At 52.6% G+C, this 25,932-nt stretch overlaps 1 pseudogene; it reads right to left on the reverse strand.

The window, feature by feature from the left end:
• Positions 1-17,211: 17,211 nt before the first annotated feature.
• Positions 17,212-17,379, reverse strand: LOC144095755 (U2 spliceosomal RNA; annotated as a pseudogene).
• Positions 17,380-25,932: the final 8,553 nt, after the last annotated feature.

The raw sequence follows: 25,932 nt of genomic DNA on the forward strand, positions 1-25,932 counted from the left end.
ATTTCTTTATAAAAGGGAATTCTATCACGTCCATTATGGTGTTCATTCAGAGAGGTACAAACAAACGAGAGGTGTACCGCAAGGAGCCGTTCTTTCTCCTGTTCTCTTTAATATTCTGTTGAGCTCAGTTCCTCTCCACCTGATGCACTTATGTCTATGCGGACGACATTGCGTTTTTTTTTGCGGCTGCGCCAGAGATACATTCCCTGTATGGTCAGTTGCAGTCATATTTGAGTACACTTGAGTTCTGGTTGAGCAGATTACTCCTGAAGTTAAGCGTTAGCAAGTGCGCCGTCCTTGTTTTCCCTCTACACAACCTTGTAGTGGTCTCACTCACTTGCCAGTTACAACCGATACCGCAGGTTCAATCCTTAAAATACCTAGAGGTCATTCATGACAACAAACTCACCTGGCGACCCCACATTGACCACGTCGTGGTGAAAGGGACTCGTGCCGTGGACATGCTACATAGATTATGTAGTCACCGGTACGGCACGCGCAGAGATGCGCTATTAATGAACTACATTATGTATGTCAGGCCAATTTTAGAATTCGGATCTGTGTTGTTTTCAGGCTCGGCTACATACAAGCTTTGTCCTCTCCCCTTTTGGAGAGGGAAGCACTCCGGATGTGCCTCCGCCTTCCAATATTTGTGGCTACCAATGTGCTGTATCTTGAAGCCCGCATTCCCCCTTTCTCATCACTACTTCAATTTTTAACTGGGCAAACTTACCTCCGAATCTAGGAATCTCATATTCACCAGTCGCAAAGCCTTTTCTGTTGCCAGCCGACCTCCTTTTTTGGTGTCCTCTGGTCTCGTTTCAATAGCCCACAGGAAGTGTTTGCGCAAAGATTACTTGAGCCTTAAATGTATAAATTTATGACATCCTTCCTGCGCTATGCAGTGGGCCCCTGTCCACATTGTTTTTGACGACATTTTCCCCCATAATGCAAAACATTTGCAACCGAGTATTCTAAATTGTCTACTAGAAGATCATCTAACAACCCTGCCTACAAATATAGCAATAGCCAGTGACGCATCGCAATGCAACGTGTGGGGTTTCATTGGGGAGATAAATAGTTTCTCCCCGCTTAATCGCGGCTGACACAGTTCAAAACCGCCAGACCCCACCCCGTGATCGTGTACGCTACCAAGCGCTAGCCGACCACGGCGGGCCTTTATCTGAGGGAACAAAGGAACGACACATTGGCTGACACAAACAGGCATTTATTGGTACAGCATCAATAATGCCAGCTAGCAATAAGATATGCTAATGAATCGAGGTCGTCCGACTCACCAGCAAGGTTCCGAGCGAATGTTCGCCCAGGCTAGGGCAAGTGATACTCCGAAGGCCGGACGGGACGAGATACGGGAGCGAGTCTCCCCGTCGCTTCCTCGCCCCGCCTGCGAAGAGCGGAGCCGCAAGCGACACGTCCGCTCGCGCCGACGATCCCAGCCCAACAGACCTATGCCCTCTCCCGCGCGTGGGCTGCAAGCAGTGCCTCGCGCTGCGACGCTGGCGCCCTCTCTTGCTAGTTGATGTAACTGACAAGGGATTGCGGTCCTCCTTGAGGCGAGGGTCCTCTTGAATGCGGCGCCGTCAGAGTCAGAACTGGGAACTGTGACACCTCCGTGGCTTCAATATATGTTATTCCAAATTGCCCCTGCGACCCCTCGTGTCTTGTGGCCATACACTCAAGGCTTGGCATTGGGGCCATTATTTGTGGAGACCTAATGCCCTTCATCCTCAATGGGGATGCTCCTCATCTAACACCAGAGGAAGACATCTCCAAGCTGCCCTCTTCAAGGCCGGTCTCTCCCTCTTGGCACCTGATCCTCCCACTTACATAAGAGGTGGTCAAGCCTCCACAATAGACCTGGTTTTCACAGCAAACTTACATGAATATACCTCTACCAAAGCTCAAGACACCTGGGGATCTGATCACTTTCCTATCTTCATCTCCCCTTCATCCAAGCGGAAATCGAAGACAAAGAAATACAAAGTCATAAATTGGAAAAACTTCAGGAAACTAACCAAAGCATCTCCCACGGATGGTGATTTCTTATCCCACATCACTAATTGCGCCTCCCTGGCAACTGTAACGGGGACCATCCCAGCCTACACGCCTGCTCCCGATCTCCGACTTCTTTCACTTAGGGCGGATCGACGCAGAGCAGAGCGTAAAGCTATTCGCACCCAAAAACAATCCAATTGGGTCAAATGCCGGAGCGTCGACGGTGCTTGCCGACGACAGGCCAATAGACGCCGGAGGGAAGGCTGGATTTCCATCTGTCACAAGCTTCAGGATGCTCGCGACACTCCCACAGCCTGGCGGCTCTTCAAGTCCATGCTGGCACTAACAATTCCTCGTAACCCCATTCTTGCTGTTGCCGTCGCACTGGGCATAACAGACTTAAAGTTAGCTGACCGTCTTGCAGCCCGCTTCTCTGCAGCCAGTTCTCAAACTCCCTCTCAACACAATTATCCTTCTGCGACAGACTTTCCATCACTTAATGCACCTCTCACCACAGATGTCGCCTCACATATACATAGCGTTCAAAGCGTAAATCAGCTCCAGGTGCTGATGGAATTACAAATCAAATGCTCAGGAACCTCGACAGCCCTGAAAAAGACACTCTTCTTGACTTCCTAAACCGAATATGGACCTCTGGGGACATTCCTGACCATTGGCGTGTAGCCATTGTTGTACCTTTTCGCAAACATAATAAGCCCCTGTCCAGCATCTCCTCATACAGGCCAGTCTCCTTGACCTCGGTCGTATGCAAAGCCGCAGAAGCTGTAGCACTAGAGAGACTTACATGGATCTCTGATGCCAATAACTACCTTCCCAATGAGCAAACATGATTTCGTCGACACCGCAGCACCATCGACTCTATCATTGATTTCGTCTCTACCTTAGAGGATGCCCGAGCTCATGGGGATGTCTGCATCCTTGTCTTCCTGGATGTCGCGTCAGACTTTGACTCCCTTCCTCACGCAGCCATCTTGATGGCTCTCGATGCCTTGGATTGAAGGACACCTAAAAAACTTCATCCACTCTTTTCTGAGTCATCGACTTATCAAAGTCCGTGTTGGTAGCACAATGAGCTCTGCCCACCCCATGTCTTCCGGTGTTCCTCAAGGGTCCGTACTCAGCCCCTTCCTTTTTAACCTTACCCTTGCAGGCCTACCAAGTGTCCTCCCCACAATCTGCCCATACAAAATTCAAGTGTCAATATATGCTGATGACATTGCACTTTGTATAAGGTGCCCTACAAGACATCTCGCAACTGCCCGAAAACACTTTCAGCAGGCTCTCTTCGCTCTCGAGAGATACGTCTACCGCATCGGCCTTTCTCTATCTCCAGAGAAGTCTGAAGCACTTCTCATTCACCCTAAAATCTCTCTTGCCAGAGTACCTAAACTTAAACTCAATGGCCGTCCCCTTGCATGGCGGAGTCAAGTTCGATACCTGGGACTTACAATTGACAAGAAACTCTCCTGGATACCAGCAGAAAAGTCCCTGACACCGCATATCCACAGGGTTGGAAAAGCCATAACCAATCTACAGGTTCGTGGCTTGGCTGTAGCACCAAATGGGCCATAACTCTTCGAAGCTGAAGAAACTTCCAGCATTCTCTATGCCCTCCCATTCGTCTCCCTCCGCCCAGCTCGTCTTCGCAAACTCGAAGTCCTTCGCTCCAACTACATCAGGAAATGTTTGGGTGTACCCAACAGCTCCCAAGTAGCCCCTACCACGACTGAGGCTGGAATCCTCCCCCTCTCCCTCCTCCTCCTTCAAAGAGGTTTCATGCATATCAATTGCATCTACAATCTTTCCGAAGGTTCGCAACTCCTCTCAAAACTTTCTTCGCGCACCTCATCCAGGGCAGGCATCCTCTATGCTGCATTTGACGATCTGTTTCATGAAGATCTCCCTCCTCCTTCCATTGTAGCTCCTCCTCCGCCCACCCGTCCTCCTCTTGACATGCGCACCTCTTTGGAAGGCCTTCATAAACATCGCACCCCAGTGGCTTATCTCCAACAGCCTGCAGCCACACTTATACATGAAGATCTTCATAACAGGCTCCTCATATTCACAGATGGGTCTGTCGTACCTCAAACTGGTCAGGCCGCTGCTGCCTGCCTTATTCCCTCTCTGGTGGTGGTGGTAGTGGTTTTATTAAAAATAATAGTAAAAAGGAAGGAAAAGATTTTTGCTAGCCCCGGCATCTGCCATCGATACTGAAGCACCTGAGCTGGGGCAGCGGAAATAAAGGACAGCAGGCAGAATGGAGAAATGAAATGAAAGAGGTGAGGGGACAGGAAGAGAGGATAGGGGGAGAAGTAATATGTACAAACTATTTACACAATAAGTAATGTGTCCATGTTGTGCGCGTGATTAGTTCATTTTGGAGGAATTAAATCACACACGCGCACAGCACTGTGTAGGTTACAACTGGAGTGGGGCGTCCAGTTATTAATCGTTCAAGGTAGAACTCGCGGAGCGTTCGGTCACTGCGTGTAACTACCTGACGGAGAACAGACGGGACGTCAAGCCCGTGTGTTCGAGGAATACACAGAGGCTCACCAAAGTTCGCTCACGAGTGCGCGCACTGCCCTGCGGCCACAATAGCGTCTTGATGGAGTCCGGTAGTATGCCCTGCGCCCTATAGGCCGCGAGCATATCGCGACGAGCATCGGCGAACGCGGAGCAGCGAAGGAGCAGATGTTCTAGTGTTTCCACTGCACCGCATCCGTCACACACATCACTCGTCGCGATTCCGGGACGCACCCGTCGTTCCCCGGGCCACACGCAGCCAATGCGCGCGCGGAGGATCATTGCACGTTGCGACCGTGTAAGTGCGCGACAGCCGGTGACACTATCGATGCGCTCACCTCCCGCGATGCGTGGGTCGGGGTGCTGCTTTCGGAGATGGTCGTGAATGGCCACACGCACGTCCTCCAGCGCAAGGGGCAGATCGCTGGCAGGTAGTTGGTGTGCAGCGGTCGCGAGGTCGTCAGCTTCTTCGTTGCCGGCGATGCCGCAGTGACCGGGCACCCACTGTGCACGCACGGCACAACCTCTCTGCGCGAGGCGCTCGATGCGCGAGCGAATTTCCCGCACTAGTGGGGTACCGCGGCCGTTAGATTGCAGGCGGCTGAGGGCGGCGCGGGAGTCGCACAGCAGAGCACTCCTGGGCGGCGGAGGGCCGAGGGTGAGCAGCAGGTCCAGCCCGAGCAGGATCCCCATCAACTCCGCCGTGGTGGAGGAGCCCAGGAAGGTTGCGTGTTGCTGGCTGTGCAGTCGCAGGGCGGGGATGGTGGCCGCCGCAGCAAGGGAGCAGCTGTCGCGGGCCACTGAGCCGTCGGTGTACACGAGGAGATGGTCCTGGAGCTCCTCGTGTATGACGGCTCTGGCCAGCTGCTGCACAGCGCAGAGGGGTGTGCTCCGCTTTCCCGCGATGCCGACGATCTCTCGCTGTACCTCCGAGGCAGCAGGCCAGGGCGCGCAAGAGCCGTAGGGGGGTGGGCCTTGGGTCAATTGCTCATACTCGAGCAGCGCCGCGCCCATTCGTGAGCGCGGGTGCGAGCGCATACGCTGCAGCAGCGAGCCGCCGTCCGGTGCGCGGTGAAGCCGGTCGATGTGATTCAGTGCCCTGCGCGCTGCTTGGAGCTCAAGGGGCCACGCTCCTGCCTCGGCCAACGTTGCGGCGCACTGCGAGTTTTTGGGCAGGCCTAGGCACACGCGCAGGGACTTGCGGTGCTGAAGCTCGAGCTTCTTCCAGCACGGCTTGCGCACCGTGACGAGCGGCAGCGCATAGAGCACCGCCCCCAAAGCTGCGGCATTGTATAGACGCAGCGCGGCTTGCTGGGAGATGCCCTGGCCTCGAGCGGTGAGCTTGTGCACGGCGGCGGTGATCCTCTTCATCTGCAGACAGGCCTTGGTCGCCGCGGGGCGGAAGGAAAGGCGCCAGTCGATGTCCAGGCCAAGGTACCGCACCGATTTACGCCAAGGAATCGGAGTCCCGTCCAGTGACAGTGGCGCAAGGTGCGCGCGCGAGCGCGAAACGCAGGCCATGGCTACCGATTTGTCCGCGCTCAGCGACAGACCAAGGCCGCGCAAGCTGGCATCGATTGCGGTCAGGGCTCCCTGAAGGCACCCCCGCACGCGGAACGCCTCGCCCGGTGGTCCCCGGCACCACAGAGCTATGTCGTCTGCATATATGGACATGTACACATGGTGTCGCCCGCTCGTGGGGAGGGAGGCTGGCACCGCCGACATGGCCACATTAAACAGAAATGGTGATAAGACAGAGCCCTGCGGCACGCCCATGTCGACCGGGCGAGGCTTGGAGAGCTTACCCCCTACTCGTACGCGCATGGTGCGCCCGCTCAGGAAGCCATGAACGTATCGCAAAAGGCGCCCGCTCACACCGGCCCCCTCAAGCACCGCGAGAATTGGTGCGCGGTGAACGTTGTCAAAAGTGCCCGAAACGTCCAGCAGCAGCAGCAGCGCAACCTGGCCTGCTGCCCTGGCATGCTCCAGCGCTGTAACAACGTCCGATATAGAATCAGCCGTGCACCGCATCCCACGGAAACCCGTCTGCCGCTCGTCAAACAAATCAGCCTCCGAAGCCCGCTCGTTCAGACGCTGCAACGCCATATGCTCCATGAGCTTACCTGCCGCCGATGTTAATGCCACTGGCCGGTATCCGCTCAGCTCCGTAGGTGGGCGCCCTGCCTTTCGGATGGGACAAACGACCGCGGTTCGCCAATCCTCCGGTAGCTCCCCGCGTTCCCACACCAGGTTGATCTGCTGCAGGAGGATCTGTCGTTGCTGCGCATCCAGGTTTCGCAGCATTTGGTATGTCACCCCGTCCGGTCCGGGCGCCGAGCGGCGGCGGCAGCGCTGCAGCGCATTATTCAATTCCGCCGCGGTGAACGGCGCATCACATGGACCTTCCGAGGCGACGGGCGAGGGACTGGCGTCGCTTCTGGGGCTCTCAGGAGCAGCTATGTTAGCGGCGTTTGCGGGGCTGGGCGGCGCGAACCGATCGGCAAACCGCTCTGCCAATTCTACAAAGCTGAGCCCGCTGGAGATTGCGAGGGCGGCCAGCGGTTGACGGTTTGCCTGTGGTTCGGTGATGCGCCGCAGGGTGTCAAACAGCCTCCGCGAGCTGACATCTTCCTCCATCCTTTGGCATAGTGAAGCCCACTGCCGGCGGTATAGCTTGTTGGCGTGGCGGCGCGCTGCTGCGTCCAAGCGGTTGTAGACAGTCCAGTCGGCGGCTCTGTCAGTCCGTCGCGCCCGTCGCTCTGCGCGATCTCTCTTCTCGCGCAGATTGAGCAGCTTCATATCAGGTGTGGGCTGCCCTGCCCTTACCTCTGCTCGTTGGGTGGCTGCGAGAGCGCTTCGGACTAGACTTGTAAATAAATCTGCGCCAGTGGCCGCCGCCTCGTCGACCGCCCGCCTGAACGCACTCCAGTTGGTAATGGAGTAGGCACGTTTGGGGCGCGCCTCCATCGCAGTGGGTTCAATTAGGATGGAGTAATGATCCGAGCCCCAGAGAGATGGTGATCGGCGCCATGTCGCCTCGATGCCTCTGGATGCGAAGGCAACGTCGATGCAGGAGCCGGTTGTTCCGCGTCGTCGAAAGGTGGGCTCACCGGTGTTCAAGGGGGTGAGTCCCAGCTGCGTTGCTGCGTCGTGCAGGTCGTCTCCCCGCGCGGAGTGGCGCGCACTGCCCCACGCACTATGGTGGGCGTTAAAATCACCACAGATGATTTGGCGCGGGGCACAGCACGAAGACACAGCACGAAAACACAGCGCGTTCCACGCGACAGCTGGACGCACATAAACACTGGCCACCGACGTGTCAACACCACCGACGCGCACTGTCACCACCACGCACTCCTGGGCGTCAGATGTCGCCGCCGCCGAGCCGACGAGGGTGTGCTGGACGTCCTGCCGCACGTATATCGCGCACCTTGATTTCCCGGGGCGATGAGATGTGACACAACAGGGCACTGCAGCACAGGTGGGTTCCTCGCACGTGGTGGCTGAGTGGTAGCCAATGTAACCAGGTAGCCGCATCTGGGGCTCCCCGTCATGTGAACGTACGTACGTCTCCTGCAGCGCGATAACTTCCGGCGAATCCTGTGCGATGCGAACTCGCATTTCGGCGCACCGCGCCTCAAGTGAGCGCACGTTCCACTGCAGGATGGATGGTATGCGGGGGGGAGTCCGGCGGCTAGCCATCATGCTGGCTTATCTGTGCGGGAGCACCCGCTGCTTCTAAGAAAGCCCGGTGTCCATCGGTGCCCTCCGGGAAAAGTGCGCTGAGGGCGCGCAACGCCAGCTTTAGGCGCGCGATCTCCGCGTCCCGTGCGTCAGGGGGCTGGCCGTGAGAAGCGGCCGCAGGCTCGGGCCGCGCTGTACGGGACGCCGGGCAACCGGATCGCCGCTGCCGCTGCCGGCGCTGCCGTTGCTTCTGTGTCTGCTGCTGCTGCTGCTGGGGTGTTCCCCTGACGACCTGCGCATAAGAAAGAGCGCGCGACGTCTGCTGATGTTGCTGGGCTGGGGCCGCTGTCTCAGCCTGGATGACGGCTCGGACAACCCGCCTGGACATCGGGGCCATGGATGTGGCCATTAAAGTGGCCACGTGACGCTCTCGCTGCCAGTGCGGGCACGCTGGGTCAATGGCTGCGTGCCGCCCCCCGCAGTTAATGCAGCGGGGCTTGCTCGCGCAGGTACCAGGCTCGTGTGGCCCGCCGCAGCGCGTGCATCGGGCAGGAGCACGACACACCTCAGTGGCATGCCCCAGGCTGGCGCACTTGGCACACTGGAGCGGCCGGGGACGGCAGGGGCGGACCGCGAGCCTGCGCTTGAATATGGAGATGAACGCCGGGGATGTCGGCGCCGCAAAACGGAGAGCGAGTGTGCTGCCCGACAGAGACGCCGACACCATCGGTACCGTTGACTCCGCCGCCGCTAGCAGCTCCTCCGCCGTCCTGCGCCCGTCCACACCGAAGACCAGGCCGGAGCTTTGATTCCGAGGAGGAGGCTCCTTGGCGCAGACCGGCACGCCGCGGATCACGGCCGTGGCTAGCAGGGCCTGGAGAGCATCGCAGCTCTCCGCGTCCACTGCCACCACATTCCGCCGCATGTTTACCCGGACGGCGAGGACGCCCGGGCGGGATCCGATCTCCTCGGCCAACTCCCAGCCCTGTTCCCTGGTGAAGGCGGTGCCCCGGTTCGCCGGCCGAAACAGCACCGTCCCCACCAGGCTGGACGGGACCTCCACGGCAGCCGCGGCTCGCTCCAGGGCAGCTCTCCGACGCCGCTGCGCTTTGGTAGTGATAATGCGCCACGGGACCAGGCTGGCCCCAGCATCAGCGTCGCCGCTGCCTGCGGGGCATTGCTGCGGCGCGCCACGGAGTTGGGCGCGCTCGCTGCCAGCAGACGAAGCCCCAGCCGCAGCCTGGTCTCGTGCGGCGGGATTTGGTGAGGTCGCACCCGTTTTTCTTCCGGACGCCGTCGCCCCACCAGCAACAGCAGCAGCATCAGCAGCAGGCTGGAGGTGGGCTCCATGGGGCTCCTGCTGGGAAGGCCCTGCTCCTTCGAGTGTGGAGGGAGAGGGAGCAGTGACGGTGGGGGGCCTTCGAGCTTCCCGCTTGGCCACCGCGATGTCCCTTTTGGTTTCCGAGTCCCTCTCCTCCTCGGACCCCGTTGAGTGTCGTCGTTTCCGGAGAGCAGACTCGTCCATTGGGGTGCACATGCTCTCCTCGGCTGCAGGTGTCCGCGGTGAGCCCGCAGCAGCAGCATCAGGGGGAGAGGGCATCACAGCCGGTTCCCCAGGAGCAGCAATGGCGGCAGGAAGCGCAGGGGTGGCCAGAAATGGCGGGGAGGGAGCCGCCATGGAGTTCTGCGTCTGGTGAGCGAGCGCCATGGCGTCCCTCAAGGCTAGAACGCGTGGGTCCGCCGGCGACACGTCCAAGGTCCCGATGACGGACTCAAGGTTCTCCGAGGTGGTGATGAGCGCCGCCGTCAGGCACCTCACCGTGTCCCGCAGATCAGCGATCTCGGCCTGCATTCGCCGAATGGTGCTGGACGACCTTCCTCTGGACGGCGTTCGTCTCCATGATCGTGAGCGAGAGCGGCCTGCCCTGCGTTGCTGATTGTCACCGCCAAACACAGGCCTTCGCTCGTTCACGGTGTCTGTGGCCTCCATGGGGAGACCCCGCAGCGCCGCGAAGCCTTAGGCCCAGCGTCCGAAGGAGCAGAGAGCTAAAAAACACGTCCGCTCGCTTCGAACGCCCACCGAAGAATCGGGTATTCCCTCTCTCAACATATCGAAAACATGTAGGCTTGGTTTTCCCGCCAGTTCAACCGCCTCAGAAATAGCAGCTCTCCGTCTAGCTACAGACCTCATTGAACAACTTCACCCTCAAGAAGGCGTCACTATCCTGACAGACTCTAAGAGTGGTCTTATGAGCCTACAACACCCTAAACATGCCTCTTCTGCAGCAGCATTCCTCAAATCCCGCCTCATGGCTTTAGAAGACTCGGGCATCGACATTTCCCTCCGATGAATTCCTTCACACTCTGGAATCGAAGGTAACGAAGCAGCTGACACCTTAGCCAAACAGGCTCTCTCTACTTCCACTGATGTGTCTTCAGCAGTCAAACTTCTTGACTACCCCAAAAGACATCTCCGTAGCAATGTTCTTTCTTATCACCTGGATCCAAGAGTCTCTTCACGCCTTCCCTTCAAGCGCCTCCCAGCCTCGGATTGCCTGCGGAAACTGAACACCATCTCCTCTTCCCGAATCAGCATATCCTCCGAGCCTGCCAACATCTCCTTACTTTCCTTGACACCACAGCCTTATCCTCCGTCCTAAATTCTTAACAAGGCATCTCGCCTTATACCTTTTCTTCTTTTTTTCTTTCTTTCTTTTTTACAACTTTCCTTTTCACAACATATACATTCCTCTCAACTTCAATTCCAAATGTCCTTAGTCTTCTCAAAATCAAAGCCCTCTCCCTTTTTTTATTTATTTGGGGTGCCACTCTTAATTCACACTGACCTTAACCTCTGCCCCTTTCGCTATTGGTCTGTTGCCCAATTTCAATTCCTATAGTGTTGTGTCACTCCACAAAGTCTAAACTCAGTGCTCCCAAGGACATCCTAGGACCTTTTTGGCTTTCGGTGCTGTGCTTTGTCGGGTGCTGTGTGCTGTGCAGTGTACTGTGTATAAAGACCACTCACACAATCGGTCCCTCTAGTGCTGTGCCCTGTGCAATCCAGAGTGACCTATCGTTGCCCAGAGGGCTGCAAAGGACCTGTTCTTAACAGGACAGATACTGTGTCAGCAGTCCTTCCGCATGCCCTTCACCCTCGGCAGTGCAGTGATCCTCCGATGCGGTGTTGTACCCTATGTGCCACTGATGCCAGACTTTTGTGTGTTCTGAGGAGTGTGTGCTGTGTTGCCCTCGCTGATCCCTCCCTCCACCTCCCCTACTCCCCACCCCGGGTCTGAGCAGTGATCTCCGCAGGAAGCAGCAGAAAAAAGGAGTCGTTAATCCCCCTAAACATTGAAGCGACCAACGAGGCGAGGCTGCCGCTAGAAGACGGTGCCTCGCGTGAAAGCAAACGCAGGGTCTACAGGGCAGGTCCCCACAAACGAAAAAGCAGGTGTGGGAATATGCTGTTGGCATTTAGACTGGTTCTTTTCACTACGCCTTCCAGATTTCACCCTTTTTTTTCAAGCAGAGTTCCTGGCAGTCGTACGCAAGCTAGACCCCTCTATTACCGTAGCGGGCAGTAATTACTGATTCTTTATCTTTGTGTTCGTCCGTCTCCGCGCGTGTTGACGGTCCCATTTTAAAAACTTTCTTATCCCCGCTTCCTCCGCATTTGAGCCTTGTTCATTTAGGTATGGGTTCCCGGTCCCAGCAGTGTGACAGTAAATGAGATTCCTCACAATCTCGGAAAGGATTCCCTAAGTGGTACCGTGTTGCCTATCATCCTTGGCTACAGCCTATATTACAGCATCTAGGTTTCGGCGACGTGCGTTTTTTAAGCACGCAAGACACAACACTTTTAACATCGGCGGGCTATGAGCCCCTCAGATATTTTTGGGACAGAAAAGTTTGTCGATCTCGGCAGCTTGAAGTAATCTCTGATGTATCCCGCTCTGAATATCTATTTACACAAGTCGGGTTAGGCATTCTCTCCCCTTTGTTGCATTTTGCCGTGAGCCTGAATTTAATTGGACATTTTTGGCTCTATTGTCGCCGATTCAAATCTTTGAGAAGAATTTTGCTGGAGGAGCCCTTGCAGCAGGGGCGAACTCTTCCAGCGGGAGAATCATGCAGGAAATCGCACGTAAGGGTGGGGATTTTCACCACCAGTTAAGTTATCAGTGGCGTGCATTCTGTGCTGTCACATTCTGTGGTGGGCCGGGTGCTGAGCGTATCTTGATTTTTTTTCATATAGTATATATATATATATATACTATATATATATAAGTATATATATATATATATATATATATACATATATATATATAGCAGACAAGTTAAAGGAAAATGAGGGGCCCGAGTTGACAAATTTTATGAAGGGAGCCAACAGTCACCGAAACCAAGGTGCATAGGGGAACGTTAATTTTTTTTTTCTAATGGTGTTATGCTTATAAGTGTGGATAATAATACTTAGATTAATAAAATCGCCTAAAGAAAATTACTTATAAAGCAGCAGAAAAAACAACCATGCCGCCGGTGGGATCCGAACCCACGACCTCCGAATATCGCGTCGCGTGCTCTTACCAACTGAGCTACGGCGACGGCTGTCCAATCTGCTGCTCTCGTGGGTATTTTATGTTTACTGGGTGTAAGCGAGCCTTGAGAGTGTTCACCAGCGCCACCCTCGACCATAGCGGCGGACGTAGCACGTCCTGTAATACCGGCGAGCGCGACGTAGAACGTCATCTAACGGCGAGGGCGGAAACTGTGCGAGAGCCCTCTTATGCTACCTATGGCATCAAGACTGCCAGAACCGAGACCCTCGTTAAGCTATTAGCAGACAAGTTAAAGAAATGAGGGGCCCGTTTGACAAATTTTATGAAGGGAGCCAACAGTCACCGAAACCAAGGTGCATAGGGGAACGTTAATTTTTTTTTTTTTCTAATGTGTTATGCTTATAAGTGGGATAGTAATACTTAGATTAATAAATCGGCTAAAGAAAATTACTTATAAAGCAGCAGAAAAAACAACCATGCCGCCGGTGGGATCCGAACCCACGACCTCCGAATATCGCGTCCGGTGCTCTTACCAACTGAGCTACGGCGACGGCTGTCCAATCTGCTGCTCTCGTGGGTATTTTATGTTTACTGGGTGTAAGCGAGCCTTGAGAGTGTTCACCAGCGCCACCCTCGACCATAGCGGCGGACGTAGCACGTCCTGTAATACCGCGAGCGCGACGTAGAACGTCATCTAACGGCGAGGGCGGAAACTGTGCGAGAGCCCTCTTATGCTACCTATGGCATCAAGACTGCCAGAACCGAGACCCTCGTTAAGCTATTAGCAGACAAGTTAAAGGAAATGAGGGGCCCGTTTGACAAATTTTATGAAGGGAGCCAACAGTCACCGAAACCAAGGTGCATAGGGGAACGTTAATTTTTTTTTTTCTAATGTGTTATGCTTATAAGTGGGATAATAATACTTAGATTAATAAATCGCCTAAAGAAAATTACTTATAAAGCAGCAGAAAAAACAACCATGCCGCCGGTGGGATCCGAACACACGACCTCCGAATATCGCGTCCGGTGCTCTTACCAACTGAGCTACGGCGACGGCTGTCCAATCTGCTGCTCTCGTGGGTATTTATGTTTACTGGGTGTAAGCGAGCCTTGAGAGTGTTCACCAGCGCCACCCTCGACCATAGCGGCGGACGTAGCACGTCCTGTAATACCGCGAGCGCGACGTAGAACGTCATCTAACGGCGAGGGCGGAAACTGTGCGAGAGCCCTCTTATGCTACCTATGGCATCAAGACTGCCAGAACCGAGACCCTCGTTAAGCTATTAGCAGACAAGTTAAAGGAAATGAGGGGCCCGTTTGACAAATTTTATGAAGGGAGCCAACAGTCACCGAAACCAAGGTGCATAGGGGAACGTTAATTCCGTCGCCGTAGCTCAGTTGGTAAGAGCACCGGACGCGATATTCGGAGGTCGTGGGTTCGGATCCCACCGGCGGCATGGTTGTTTTTTCTGCTGCTTTATAAGTAATTTTCTCTAGGCGATTTATTAATCTAAGTATTATTATCCCACTTATAAGCATAACACATTAGAAAAAAAAAATTAACGTTCCCCTATGCACCTTGGTTTCGGTGACTGTTGGCTCCCTTCATAAAATATATATATATATATATATATATATATATATATATATATATATATATATATATATATATATATATATATATATATATATATATATATATATATATATATATATATATATATATATATGTTATCCCCAGCTCCGAAGCTGGAGAATGCAGCTATTTGATTGGTGGCCACTCAGGTGGTCACTGTGAAGTCTTTCCGAGCCGCCCGCGGCGGAAGGCCTGACCAATGTCTGGTAGGGATGGTGGATGCGGCCGCCATTACGCAGAACTTCTCTCTATGGCGGAGATTCTCAACCAAGTCAAGCAGGCTCCACTGGAACCGGCAGTTGACCCTGGTCAACTGGGAGCAGCATTTTTATGAAGGTCGCCGCCTCCGTCGCCACTGTCAGTACAAGCAATATGGGGCCTTTGTTTTTCCCACGCGTTGTCCGGCTTGCGCAACCCCGAGGCATGCGTGGGGATCCCACTGAAATGGCTTGCAGGCAAGATTGGGGTTGGTTCTCTTCCTTCTTGCTGCAGTGGGAAGATATCCATATCGGCGTCCCCGTTGTGACTGTATGCCGGAACTCGGAGGCACGCGAACGCCGTTTGCCTGACTCATCCGTCAGTTCATGAGAGCGTCAGGACGAAAATCCAGCTGGATGTCTCCGACGAAGCCCAGGTTGAAATTTCGAGGCAAATAAGAAATAGGTGGGAGAATTTATAGAGCCAAGACACTAGCGAAGAAATACGAGGGAAACGAGGATATGGCTTATGCTGATGCGGCGGCATACCCCGGCAATATCGAAGTGTACGCAGTAGCGGTCTCCGCAGAACAGGGAGAACAAATATCGGTAGCTACAGTCAGAGTGAAACGTCTAGACGTTGCTTTAACTAACCCCAAAATTGAAAGCGACTCCAAAACTGCCATTAATAACTACTCGAGAGGAATAATCTCTTAAGCCTATCTAAAAATCCTCCAAAACTACCCTGGAACAAAGGTGGACGGGGAACCGACCTGAGTGCCTGCTCACTATGGCAAACACTGGGAGCGAGGCAGCTCGAGGGTCTGTCGGCTGAGCCGCGAACAACGACTCGAGCGCGGAACGCACAGAGGACAATGTCATCACCTACCAGGAAATCTCCCAATATTTTAAACTAGCTAGACAAAGGTTACCACCACGTCATAAATGCCTCATCAAATCTCAAGAGGTTAGACGGAGGAAACTCAAAACCGATAATCTCCGAAACCCGTACAGAACGCACCCCATCAACCCAGACAAATTCAAATCCGATTTCTCAAATAGTGGCCAGAGATAGTTCAGGGTTCGAGAGAAGCGTGCGTGGTGAGGAATTATTGCGCATCTCAAGAAACAAACACTCGCCAAGGTGAAATGAGTAAAAACCTAAAACATTGACGTTTCGGTACTGCTACGGGGGCCTTGTTCACAATGAGCCAGAATCAAATGGACCGTTGCTTATGAAGGCAAAACGTGGCGAATAGAGCGCCTGTATATCTCCAGTAGATTGCCGGCATCTTGTTTATCGCTTCGTTTGTCATTTGAATGTGAAGGCATTCCTTGAGCAGTCGCGTACAGATAAAATTTTTTCTTCTTCAAGTGTGCGCGCGGAATCCCAGCCAATCAAGTGGCCCATGATTTGACGGTGTTCTGCTAGACCGTTGGAGGCGACCTTTCCGTTCTTGACATGACGCTGAGGTTCTCTGAGCCGCTTTCTGAAATCCCCTGTCTCGCCTGTATAGGTTTTCTTGCATTGTTTTCAAGGAGTTCTGCAGATGACGCCAGGGTAGGTTGTCTTCTCAAGCGAGTCTCTCACACGTGCCAAGTGGTTTTTGAGCTTGCTAGAAGGAACGTGGGATACCTGAACGTAGGAGTCAGCTAATATTCTGGATAATGTTTTATTGAAACCATGGGCGGTCGAAATTATTCCGGAGCCCATCCACTACGGCACCTCTATCTTCCTTTCTTCTTTCACTCCCTCCTTTATCCCTTCCCTTACGGCATGGTTCAGGTGTCCGACGATATATGAGACAGATACTGCGCCATTTCCTTTCCCCAAAAACTTTATTATTATTATTATTATTATTATTATTATTATTATTATTATTATTATTATTATTATTATTATTATTATTATTATTATTATTATTATTATTATTATTATTATTATTATTATTATTATTATTATTATTATTATTATTATTATTATTATTGAAACCATGGGCATACGCACAAGAACGACGCGCTGCAGCCCATCCAGGCGAAGCTAGAACACAAAAGAAGCGCCCAGCCATCCCCTATGCCCTGAATTACTTGTCCTGAATTGCAAAAAATGCCGTTTTCTAACTTGTGAAACAAAATTCGCTGTGTTTCATCCCGGCAGAGCCTATAGATATGCTGAGCCATCGCTGCCATTTTCCGCTTGCGATACTCTTGGTCTCAGAGCCGATGTTTATCAAGTCGAGCGTCGCGTTCTTCATCTGTTTCATTCCATTTCCGAGCCCTCTTGATCTCCCTGTTCCTGGCAAACGCGGCTTCGTGAGACTTTGGCGCAGGGATCGCCTAAAGCAGCCTCGCGTCTTAGTTGCTTCGTCCACGAACTCGAGCCTCCGACCGGCTCCGTCTCCATGGCTTCGACGGCCACTCCTGCTGTTGCTGTTGGTGACAGGAATAATGAAAAGGGAAGAGCACAGGCCTGCCTACTGGCTCAAGCCTAGTCACAATCGCTGCCGCGTGCAGAATGTAGGAGAGTTGAAAGAGAGGAGTGCAAAAAGTGAAAGAAAAGACGCGCGCTATAATGTCCCAGGCCGATCCCGGAGGCAGTGCAATACCGGGCCAACCCGTGGTGGAGGTGAAGCAAGCTTCAAGAACGCAGCCTGAATTCCAAAATTAGTTTAATATCTTGGGTCCAAATGGGACCTTTATCAGATATTAAATCAGATACCTGCCGGTACGCGGCGACTGTCTATTTAGGAGAGAGCGAGTCACGCGGTTAGTGATGTGGTACAGCTGGCGAGGCGAACATAAGGTCAGCGCAGCGAGGCGAAGCGAGCGGTGCAGCTATGGCGAGTAACGTGGAATGTCGTCAGAGCCACACCCCCGGCGAGCCGCAGTTTAAAGATGAACTCTCGGAATCAGTTGACCTTCTGGTTGGGCATGAGACATGGGAGAAGTAGAATGGGCATGCAGGCCATTCCGAAAAGCAGGGAAGTAAGAAACGAGAAACCCAAAGTTATAGAATAGTTAGGGGAGTAACGACCACCACTTCGACTGATTAGTTTCATCACTCATCTGGGAAATGTAAGGACTTCGTACCTTCTCCGGTTCCTGCACGAAAATACCTTACATGATTTCCTACAGTATACAGCTAACCCAAATTATGCCTTTAGAACGCCACGAGAGCTGGCAGCGCTCAGCCAGGAAACGGGTGGCGAGCGCTACGAGACCACCTTCATGACACAACACTGGTGGCAGTGGTGGGATGTCCAGTCTAAACCACCCTACTTTTGCCATCCTTAACAACCCTGTTCCCCAACAAACGGCCTTGTGCCTCCCTTTCTAAATAAGCAGCTCATTCATTCATTCATTCATTCATTCATTCATTCATTCATTCATTCATTCATTTTATCCTTGGGACGAAGGAAGAAATGGTGGTGCCGAACGTTCTTTGTTTGAGCTCTTTCACTTTTCTGCAGTTTTTTGCTTTTGTGCGTGAACTGTGTCCTCGTCATCCTTCGGGATGGCGGGAGTACAACCCCTGCGTCCTCCCGTGGTCGCCGTTGACAAGACTGCGGCTCTACCAGGTGGCAACTCTAGTGCTGATGTGGAGCTTCCAGATTCGTCTGATGAATCCACGGTGACAGCGATGGATTCTGACAGCAGCAGCTTCACGCTTGTTGAGTCGCGCCGCCTGAAAAGGAAGTTGCGCCGGACATCGACAGCGGGTGAGTTGCATACGAGGAATGTTGACCAGCCAGGTGTCTTCTCAGTGGCCTTCGTTCTTACAACGCAGACGGCTAATCTGAACACCATTAACAGACAGCGGCTAACCCAGTTTTTCGACCGGGTTGTTCCGGGACAAGTCTGTGAAGTCAGAATTAATGCATGGAAGAATGTCCTGACAGTAGATGTTACATCTCAGGCATCAGTAGACAAGCTGAAAGAAACTAGCGTCCTCGGTGGCATGGCGGTCCGCTCCTACGTTGCCTACGGGAAGCGGACAACCACTGGAGTTATCACTGATGTTGACCCGGAGATAGCTGACAAGGACCTCTGGTCGCTGAATAAATCTACGGCCCGGATTGTTGACATTCATCGTTTCGGGTGCTCCAAGTGTGTCAAACTAGTTTTTGAAACTGACGCTCTGCCATCCCACGTCAAGGTGGGCTATGTGAGGCATCCTGTCCGCCTGTATGTTCCCAAACCTGTTCAGTGCCACAAGTGCAACAAGATAGGTCATGTGAGTGCTGTTTGCAAGAATGAGGTATCCTGCCGTCGATGCGGCGGGATGCACCAGCATGACACCTGCACGACGGACACTATAAAGTGCGGCAACTGCTCGGGCGCCCATGAAGCCACAGCTAAGGACTGCCCTAAGCTGCAAAACGAAAGACTCATCCTGAAAAAGATGGTGAAGGACAATTCGACCCACCAAGAAGCGGCGGCGCGTATTCGTCGCCGCAAACATCGTTCCCGGCGACGTCGTCCGGTTCCACACAATTCTAGTCCACCTGCACCACAGTCGCAGGAAGTATCAGCTCAGCCGGCACAGCAGCATGAGCCTAACAACGATAACAAGACGTCTGCGGCCGTGTCCCATGTTACCGCAGTAGCTCAGTCTGATGCGTTTGTGTTACCTTCTTCCTCTGATGCTGAATGGCCTGCTCTGCCATCCAAGGAGATCGCCATGGCAAGACCAAGACCGGTTGCCACTCCAGCTGACACTGTTGGCAAGCCCGAAGGTCAGGTTGTGAGCGTAATGTTAAAAAAGCTAGTGTGTTCAATGCGCGTGCTGCTTTCAGGCATTAACACGCCAACAGCAAAGATTGTTGTGCAGTTTTTGGATGCACTTGAGCCGCTGCTGGCGGCGTTGCAGTAATTCATTATGGCACAACCAAAACCCACCTCATCTGTACCAATGCACGTGCGCCGTAGTGTAGTGGCGCAATGGAATGCCCGAGGCCTACGAGGTCGTCTGAGTGACTTCCGGCAACGCGTCCACAAGTACCGCTTCCCTGTGCTGGTTATATGTGAGCCCAACATGCCGTCGCCTTTCCGCCTTTCTGAATACCTGCTGCTGTGGTCTCGCACAGAAGACGAAACTAGCAAAGTGTTAGTTTGCATACGCCAAGACATTGCGCACGTCCGCCAAGTTCTACAGCCTCACAACACAAACCATTACATCTGTTTGACAGTCACGCTAAAAGGACGGGTCTTTTCGATAATCGGTGCCTACATTCCACCTAGAGATGCCATTGATACTTCGTACCTATATTCAGCCATCCAGAGTTGTCCAGCTCCTCATATCATAATGGGTGATTTTAATGCTCATCACCCTCAGTGGGGCAGTGCTGTTATGAATAACCGAGGCAGGAACCTGTTTGACTTTATGCACTCCCAGAACTTCATCAATATCAACGATGGTTCACCTTCGTTTCTGCGTGGCACGTCGTACAGCAGTTGCTTGGATCTGGCGTTTGTTTCAGCAAGTCTTCAGTTTTATGTCAGCTGGTGCAGTGACGTGGAAACACATGGGAGTGACCACATTCCAACGTATGTTTGCGTCAAGTGGTACGCACCTACTACTCCGTCTCACGTGCGATATACAGACTGGCCTGCCTTTAGGTCGTCCGTGGAGATTTCCTGTGTGGACCTCTCAACACCATCTAAAATAGAAGGCCTGATTACGTCCTCTCTCAGTGAGACCACGCGGTATATATGTGCGCCTACGCCAGGGTATACTATTGACGTGTAATTCGAAAGACTACGCGCAGTCCGTCGGCGCGCCGAAAGGAAATACAGAAGAACCAAATCTACGTATGATCTTGCCCTTTGTCGCCGAGCTCAACGACAAATAAAGCGCCACCTAGCGAGACTAGCGAGACAACGTTGGAGGCAGTTCTGTTCATCGCTGGACCTTCGCAAACCACTGTCGCGTATTTGGCATGTAGCCAGGAGTTTGCGTTCACCCCCGCAGGAACGCTATCCTTTCCATGCCCTGTCTATTTACCAACGCCGTAATAATGTAGAGGTAGCAGAAGAATTCTGCAAAATGGTTGTGGGCACAACTATGGTACCATCAACCAGTTTGGAGGCTTTTGTACCACCTTCACCACATGACCACTACGACATGCTATTCACGATGCCTGAACAAGAAGCTGCTCTTTCCTCGTGTAGGCGTCCATCTGCACCTGGTCCTGACGAGATTTCGTACGCGTCCCTCTCTCACCTTGGCATGGAAGGCCGAACTGTGCTGCTCAGTTACTACAATGATACATGGGCTTCCGGAATCGTTCCAGAACACTGGGAGATCAGCCGCCTGGTTGCACTTTTGAAGCCTGGCAAACCTCCTTATGAGCTTACCTCATACCGGCCAGTTGCACTAGCAAGCTGCGTCGGCAAAGTTGTGGAGCGAATGGTGCTGGCGCGGCTCGAATGGTTTTTAGAGCAGAATGTTCTGCATCCGGATATGATGACCGGGTTCCGGAGGGGACGTTCTTCGATTGACAGCGTAATCGACCTCATATCGACAGTGGAACATGAAAAACGTAGTCGCCGACTCGTCGCTGCTGTCTTCTTGGACATCAAAGGGGCCTACGATAATGTACTTCATGACGCCATCCTTGATGCCCTTGACGACATTGGCGTTGGCGGCCGGATGTATTCGTGGATTGGGAGCTACCTCAACGGCCGGTCTGTTTACATGTCTACGCTTGATGGGGAGACTACCCGTCATCAGGTTTGCCGTGGAGTTCCTCAGGGAGGAGTTCTTAGCCCAACCCTATTTAACGTGGCATTGATTGGACTGGTGAATGAACTTCCCAAACATTCACATCAGTGCCTATGCTGATGATATCTGCATCTGGGCGTCCGGTTCGACACGTCCGCAAATGCGTGCGAGATTACAACGTGCCGTGTCATCTACTTCAAAATACCTACGGCGTCAGGATTTGCACTTGGCAGCTGAAAAATGTGCTGTGATAGCATTCACGCGCAAGTCTGTCTGCCACTACCAGGTAACTCTTCAAGGGGATGCAATACCATTCGTCTCCCACCACAGATTTTTGGGCATTATCATTGACCGCGATCTGTAATGGTCGAGGCATATATACATGCTAAAGAAAAGACTCACTCTTTTTTGCCATGTGCTTCGCTTTGTGGCAGGCATTAAATGGGGCCCAACGGAGCGCTCCTTGCTTCGACTTCACTATACCCTCTTTATTGGCTACATTCGTTACAGCCTTCCTGTACTCTCTAACATGAGTATTTCCTGCTTGCGGACATTAGAGAGTCTCCAAACACAGGCGCTCGAGATATGCCTCGGATTACCACGTTGTGCCTCGAACAAAGGCACGATTGAGGAATCTCGTGCGTGCCCAATATCGGTCTACCTGTCACACGAACCACTTCGTGTATATTTACGTGCGCTTGCACGGCACCGCTGTCACCCGCTGACGAAGATTTTTGATGAGCGACCGGACAGCAGTTTTTCACGCGCACTGCGCTTTCATCGCTCCGAATTGCCATCAGACTATGCCCTGCCGCATCATTCCTTGCAGCCCCCATGGGTAATGGCTCAGCCTTCAGTCTGCCTGCATGTCCCTGGCATAATCAAGAAGTCTGCGATGCTGGTTAGCGGACTGAAGCAACTCGCACTTGCCTACATCTGGTCAGAAATACCACAAATGTGTGCACGTCTACACGGATGGATCTGCGTCTCCAAATGCATCAACAGCAGCTTTCGCAATCCCTGCACAACAGACGACCCGCAGATTCATTTTGGGACACAAGTCTACTTCAACCGCTGCAGAGCTTGTGGGCCTTCGAGAATCGATTCGCCACATCTGCGGAGAACCACCTCAGGAGTGGTGCATTTTCACCGACTGTAAACCTGCGCTACACATTTTAGGATGCTTCCTACGCCACACAGCCTACCAAGCTCTGGCTCTTGATATCATTAGTCCCGTATCATTTGTTCAGGGAAACGGCCACCGTATAGTGTTTCAGTGGATCCCCGGACACTGCGGACTCGATGGAAATGAGACCGCCGACGCTGAAGCAAGGAGCGCCTTCAGCAGTGGCCTGCGTACAGCTGTACCGTTCTCTATAGTGGACACAACTTGTCTCCTTTCGGAATTGATGAGGAGGGTGACAGCTAGGTACTGGGCCCTGCCAGACACCCGCCACATTCGCCTTAAACGGCTAGATCCGACGATGACCTTTTCAGTTCCTCGCGGAATACCTCGCCCTATTGCATGCGTTATCCGTAGACTACGTTTAAACGTGGCATTCACGCGCAAATACTTGTACTTAATAGGACAAGCGGACTCCCCGGAATGTACCACATGTGGCGTGCTAGAGACTATAGAACATGTTTTAGTGGCGTGTCCAGCGTATGCACGTGAAAGACTCATACTCGCATCTGCTCTGAAGCCTATGGACACATCGCTCCTCTCTGAGGATTTGATCCTCGGCGCTTGGCCAGATACTTTTAGAACTGTAAAGGCAACGCGAGCGCTCTCACGCTTTTTGAGCGACACGGACCTTGTCTCGCGTTTGTGATGTCAGAAAGTGTGCCTTGTTTTTTTTTCTAAAGTAGTTTTTCATCTCCCTCCTCCCATCATCATCGTCCCCCATCGTGACCTTCTTTTATCTCCTCTTCCCGTCCCCCAGAGCAGAGTAGCAGGCCAGATATTTATTTTTCGGGCCAACCTTTCTGCCTTTTCTATCAATAAACCCTCTCTCTCTCCCTCTCTCTCTCTCTCTCTCATTTTATCCTTGGATATAAAGTGATGTGGCACTGATCTCCCATTTTTCTTCCATGATTAGTATGTTCCTGAAGAAAGCCGGGATCATATTGCGAGACTTCATAGCCCCTGCTCTTCTGATCCCTCGCGCAATAGAATTAATGAAGAAAGAGACGTTGTTGTTGTTGTTGTTGTTGTTGTTGTTGTTGTTGTTGTTGTTGTTGTTGTTGTTGTTGTTGTTGTTGTTGTTGTTGTTGTTGTTGTTGTTGTTGTTGTTGTTGTTGTTGTTGTTGTTGTTGTTGTTGTTGTTGTTGTTGTTGTTGTTGTTGTTGTTGTCCTATCAAAAGATGGCACACACCCACACTGTAGGATCAGCTAAGAATCTGGTAACTATTCACCTGTACTCAGTTGCCGCCGCGGTGGCCGAGTGGTTATGGCGCTCGGCTGCTGGCCCGAAAGACGCGGGTTCGATCCCGGCCGTGGCGGTCGAATTTCTATAAAGGCGAAATTCTAGAGGCCCGTGTACAGTGCGATGTCAGCGCACGTTAAAGAACCCCAGGTGGTCGAAATTTCCGGAGCCCTTCACGACGGCGTCCCTCATAGCCTGAGGCGCTTTGGGACGTTAAACCCCAATAAAAAATAAACCATAAAGCAAACCTGTACTCAGCTAATAAAAAATAAAAGTACGCGGGAACGCAACACCGATAGATTCTTCCTTATAATAATAATAATAATAAGGACAGAGCCCTGTCCTGTCCTCATCTTCTCTTTCTTCTTCAATCCCTCTGCGCAAGTTTATTCCTTTACTAGCTGTTATGAACGAACTCGCCCAGACAAAAGTGCTTTTTGTTCTGATCCCTGTACTTGGTAACCGATCTTGTGATTTGTCGTTATTTCATTTTGTACAGTTTCCTTTTCTGACTACTGCGAATAGTTATATTGAAATATACAGCATTATGTGCCCGCTTGTGCGCTTTGAACAAGACTCATGATAGCTTCACGCATCATTGGTCAGGACGTCAAGAAAGAAGGCATGCAACGGTCTGTCAAGGAGTGCCGCACTGCTTTCGCAAATCTTTTGTTTATTTCTGTCGCTGCTGCCGCAGCCGTGATTTTCATCTTGCTCATTATTGTGACACCGCCCCTGAGGGCCCCTAAGCCAAGCTCACCCAGCCCTTCATGCGCTGCTGAGACGGTTTTGGAGCTGCTCATCTACGCCAACATGACTCTCGATCCGTGCGCCGACTTCGACCGCTTCATGTGCTCCAAAATTAAGTTCCGGGACGACGACGATGTCGTTTGGCAGAAGTACCAGGACACCGTGGTGTACCCGACACTCCAACGCATCTACGACGACAAAGCAAGCAAAGCCGTGCACTCGCTGCACAGGTCGTGTCTGCGCAACTTGCTCGACCCTTCCACCTCGCCGGAGACGATATGGGGCCAGGTGGTGGACACGCTGGTTTCCTTCACTACATCAGGCCAGCTCGATGCTCTGGAGCTGGTTGGCGTCCTTGACATCAGGTACGCCCTGGGAATACTTCTCTACGTCTCTGTGAGCACTCTTGCGGATGGAAACCGGAGTGTGCACCTGAGTCCCGTACAACACTCGACATGGCCCGTTTACAGTGACTCTGTGCAGATCCAAAAGGATCTATACCGCCGATTTCTAGTGTTCACTGCGCTCTCACTTAATCTGACAGCCCGAGCTGCAGGCATCAAGAGCCTATTTAGGAAAATGTCAGTTAACTCTTTCAGAAGGAAAGGACGGACATTAACAGGGCCGGTATCTCTCCTGAAGCATTTCTTACCCATTCGTTCCTTCGAAGTATGGAAGGCGTCCCTTCTAGCAGCGTGTGCCAGCCAGGAGCCTGTCCACATTCTCATCATCAGCTCCTCCGAGTTGTTCGCCGCGCAACTTGAGACTTTTGCGGACCGTTACAAGCAGGACGAAGTGCTCGCGTATATCCTTCTAGTTACCAGCACTAAACTTTTTGCGCACATGCTACTTGTCTCCTCGCGGCGGGACCTGCAGCTTCGCCTCGCTGCCTGCACGGAATGGGTGGAGAATTTATTCCACATTTGGGACGCTGTGGCCGTTGCACGACTCGGCAGCCGGGTAAAAGACGGAATGTTGGCTTCGCTGGTAAAAACCACCATGGACGCAACAACCGACGAAATTACAATTATGTTCGGGAAGAGCAAGGAAGGCTCCAAGCTGCGTGCCTTCTTATCGACGCTCAAGTTCTTCGACTCGAGGAAGCTAACATCGCTTTACATTGCCTACCTGCCAAAGTTTACCCATGACGACTTCGCGAAAAACGTTTTTGCCGTTCGAGAGTTTCAAGCGAAAACGAAAGCGCTCGATTCTGCTTTGAGCCTACAACGCAGCTTCTTTTCTGATACGGGCGGGCTCAGCACAATGCTGGCTATTGTTGGTGAACACATATTGTTCTCACCTATGGTCTACTCGGTGTTGAACCTCGAGTGCGGACCCACGGCCTGGTTTCTGAACGCACCCATAATCACTGTTCGCCTCGCTGACGAGCTGG

The sequence above is a fragment of the Amblyomma americanum genome, chromosome 6, assembly GCF_052857255.1.
Source record: "Amblyomma americanum isolate KBUSLIRL-KWMA chromosome 6, ASM5285725v1, whole genome shotgun sequence".
Classification (NCBI taxonomy): domain Eukaryota; kingdom Metazoa; phylum Arthropoda; class Arachnida; order Ixodida; family Ixodidae; genus Amblyomma; species Amblyomma americanum.